The sequence below is a fragment of the Oratosquilla oratoria genome, chromosome 4 (assembly GCF_046742065.1).
Source record: "Oratosquilla oratoria isolate Oo_2021 chromosome 4, ASM4674206v1, whole genome shotgun sequence".
NCBI classification, from domain to species: Eukaryota; Metazoa; Arthropoda; class Malacostraca; order Stomatopoda; family Squillidae; genus Oratosquilla; species Oratosquilla oratoria.
In genome coordinates, this window is record NC_134780.1 from 83762766 (window position 1) to 83767765 (window position 5000).

The following is a 5000-nucleotide window of genomic DNA, read 5'->3' on the forward strand; positions in this document are numbered from 1 at the left end:
TTGTAGTTAACAATGATATCTTAGGAACTTAGTCGAGGTGAGCAGTGTTTTCTTTGAATTTGTCAGGAGAACGATTCTATTGAGGTGAGGAGGGTTTCATTTCAATTTGCTAAAGGAATTCTACTGTGGTGAGTAATTCTCTAATTGAATTTGTCAATACAATTCACTACCACAGCATTCCCTCCCTTACCACGCTTTTTCAAATTAATTTGAACATTAAGAGCAATGGATACATCACGAGATAGCAGACTTTTGAAGAAAGATATACACAAACACAAATAGATATATATTTCTATGTTAACACCCATTAATATAAATATCTGTCTTTAGTCTTTATATTTTCTATTATGGATGAAAGTAAAAAAAAAATTACGTAGCTTGTATTGGGAAAACATCTCGACACATTTTGATTTTATGTTTTAAATTCTTGTTTGATTTTGAATTCTGTCGTGACGTAACAGCCTCTGTTTTGAAAACGTCAAGTCGTGAACACAGTCAGAATGAGGTCCTTTAAGCAAATAATCAAACCGGTCTGCCATTAGCCCGAACAAATAACATAACGAAGGGATTTATCGAGATTCCTTAACCACGCTGAAGGGAACTGCTCACTAACTCTAAACTGAAGAAAAAATCGTCTAGAGTTAGCCAAAGGTCATCATGATACTAAAGAGATAGAAACTATCAGTATTTAACAAAGAAAACGGAGACGATATATCTAATGATACGCCAAGCCTCATTCATAGACACAGTTGAATATACAAGAATGTGCATCCTATTGCACATACACATAGTCATTGATACTTGTTTAGAAACCTGTCTTTACCCTACAAATAAATAGATAAATGGATAAAATAGGTAAACAAGTAGGTCAATTAACAACTAACCAACTCAGTTGATTAATGTAAGGACAAATGATAGTAAATAATTAAATGTACAGTGAAATAGTAAATAAGCTTTACTTCCCTTCGTGTAGATGATATATAGAAGTTTTCTCACGTCTTTTCATTTCTTTGTATTCTCGTTCTGTTCGTATTCTTTTCCACTTCTCATTTCTTGCTTAATTCTACTGTTTCGCAACTTCTTCGTCACCTAATCTTTAATTAGTCTTTATTTCTTTTTAACATATTTCACGTAAACACGAATTCTGAAAAAAATCTTAGGTGTTCTTTCACATGGTGTACTTGGGTCAAATCGGGAGAGACTTGAACACTAGATTGGCAGAACATAAGAGGTCAATTAGGTATGGGCAAGAAAATTTGGCCGTATTTCTTCATGTCAAAAATAAGAATCATTCTTTCGACTGGGGTAAAGCCAGATTAGTGTTCAAGTCCCCACTGCGATTTCAGGAGAAAAAAAGGTTGAATCAGCATTAATTGAGGAATGTCCCAACATTAATATTTCTAAACGGCAGTGGACTCCTGACATTATTTCTCGTGCAGCGGTGAGTAGGCTCGTACGAAGCTTACAACCCCCCTCACCTTACCCTCACCCTCCTCCGCCACCCCATTTTACCCCGCGTTTAAGTAATGCCACCAGTCCACGTTCCCTCCTTTTCTGTGTTTCTGTACCTTATAAGTCCCCTCTGTCCTCTGTCTTATGAACTTTCCTGAAAAGGGCTACAGTTGTTAGCCGAAATATAGAATCTTCTCTCATTTGAAATTTATTTTCTACGATTGTGGGTTTCTTCTGTGTTAATTACAAATGTGCTACTACATTTCTGTTTAGAAATATAAATATATACATATACATATACATATACATATACATATACATATACATATACATATACATATATGTATATACACACACATACATATATATATATATATACATACACATATACATATACATATACACATACACACATATACATATATATATACGTATACATATATATATATATATATATATATATATATGCATGTACATATACAGTACATATGCATATACATATATATATACATATACATATGCATGTATATATACTTGTGCATATACGTATGCATATACATATATGTAAATGCATATGCATATGTATATGCATATGCATATGTATATACATATGTATATGCATATATATATACATATACATTTACATATACATGTACATATACATATACATATACATATACATATACATATACATATACATAGACATATACATATACACATATACATATACATATACACATATACATATACATACAGTATACATATACATATACATATACATATACATATACATACACATATACATACACATATACATACACATATACTGTACATATACACATACATACACATATACATGACCTCTCCCCGTGAATCCTATTGACTAAAGCACAGCCAATCAGGAACGCCGCTTTTGACAACAAATTCCCATCACTAGCCAATCATAGAACAGCAGACCAATATATAAACGAGACACACACAAACTCAAATCCTTCAGCTAGAATATGGTCGGTAGCAAAGACTGAAACGTTGCAGCAAACAACGTAAGCCTATTCGGCATTCTACCCTAAATTAGCGACGGATGGAGAAATTCTGAATAAAGGGTGAAGCAACGCAGAAACATCACTATCATTTTACACTGTCTGCCTCCAAGAAAATATACATATACACGTATGTATGTATATATATATATATATATACATATATATATATATATATATGTATATATATATATATATATATATATAATATATATATATATATATATATATATATGTATATATATATATATATATATATATATATATATATATACATATATATATACAATTTAAACCCACTATCGCAGAAATAAAATCAGAAGTAAAGGAGGTCCGTATATTTCGATTACTATCTGTAGTCTTCTTCAGATAGTAGTCGAAATATACGGATCTCCTGTACTTCTGATATTATTTCTCCGATAGTGGGTTTGAAGTGTACATTTACAAATGTGTTATAACATTACAGTTTGCATATGTATATATATATATATATACATATATATATATATATACATATGTATATACATTTATATATATATATATATATATATATATATATATACATATATACGTGCACACGCACACACATACACACACACACATCATACACAATTAAAACCCAACCTTGGGATAAAGGATAATCCCTAGACCTTACTACACTGTTTGAATGAAAGACAAAGCACTAACGTACATGAAAGCCTAGCAGCCGGATCTGAGTATCAACCGCAAACAGGTTAAAGTAAACAATGTGCTTTGTTGCGCATTTGAGTCACTTTATGTTTACATTTTATTTATGTTGTTTGACAACGGACCTTAACTATTCCCTTGACTCACTCCTATATACAGTTTTCTTGATTCTATATATTTTTTGTATAGATTTGGTTGCTTGTCTCTTTGTAAAATAACTTTCCAGTTGTTTGATTACATTGCCAATTATGATTATTCATTTTAGATTTGTTAGTAAGATAACAAAAATCTATATCATCAAATGCTGCACTATGATGCATGATTAACATTCCGAACTTACCATTGTTTACTGTCTTCACTAATTATTTTCTTGATCCTATATTTTTCGTATAGATATAGTTGCTTGTCTCTTTGTAAAATATCTTTCCAGCTTTTTTAATACATAGGAACTTATTGTTATCAAATGCTGCACTATGACCAAACATGATTAACATTCCAAACTTTCCAATGTTTACTATCTTCACTAATTATTTTCTTGATTATATATATATTTTTTGTTTATAGTGGCTTGTCTCTTTGTAAAATAACTTTCCAGCTGTTTGAACGCATAGATTAAAGTAAACACATGGTTATTCACTTTAGATTTGTTAGTAAGATGCCAAAAATCTATATTATCAAATGCTGCACTATGACCAAACGTGATTGACATTCCGAACTTTCCATTGTTTACTGTCTTCATTAAATGTTTGATTGGCGAGCGAAGTGTTGTTTCTTTTTATTTTTTCCTATATACTAATGTTTCTGAGCATGATGTGTAATTCACATTTAAACGTTTTGATTTTTTTGTGCATAATGTTATTTTCATTGCTTTTGAAGAGTAAAACACATTTTATGTTGTAGTATATAAGCTTTGGGTTTTTGTGTAGCCTCTAATCTTGTGACTGTCATGTGATGTTTTTTTTTCTATTCACGATAGTACATTCTAAAATGCAATGGTGTTTTGGTTTTAATTCTAATGATGGCCTTTGACCAGCTTGTATCATAATCAAGATTTTCTAAGTCTTCTGTCTCTTTTGTACCATTATTACAATTTTTTGTGGACTGATACTGTACACTTATCTCTTTCTTACATATTTAATTTTTTCTTTTAGTGATTAGTTTTTGTCTTTTCCATCAAAGTTCATAATCAGATGGCCATCTCAAGTATACATATACTAGTTGAGTCTAAACTCTGTTAATCATAGTTTGATTGCTTTTATTGCTCATAGTTCTCTAAATTCATTTATTGTTTTACCATCGTAGGGAACAATTTTGTAATTTGATTTTATTTTTCTAATTTCAAATCACTTTATGTATCATTATATTCATGTCCAGTGTTTTTGGTCTTAAAGTATATATTGCTGTTCATTTCTTGATTTAATTGATTCAAGTTTTGGTTGATGTCCTCCAGTGAGTTATGTAAGCTTGTTACCATCTTTTGCATCTGAATGTTTTTTTTACTTCTCTATTTATTTATTCAAACGCAAAGTATATTAGACTGTTTTCTTACTATCTCTTTGCATTTAGAAGAGATTTCGGATCGTAAATCTTTGTTTTGGTAGAATCTGTTGCACAATCCATTGCCGGAAAAACACTATGTGAGGACGAAGTCTACATGGATATGACGTTTAGGCCGTTAGAAGTTTATCGAAAACAAGTTACTTGATAAACATCTAACGAGTCAAACGTTGTACCAATAAGAGACTTTGTCCTCAATTAGTCCTGTCGCTGTTGCCTTTTTATTTCATACTTCACTAATCTGACATGAAACTTCACACGTAC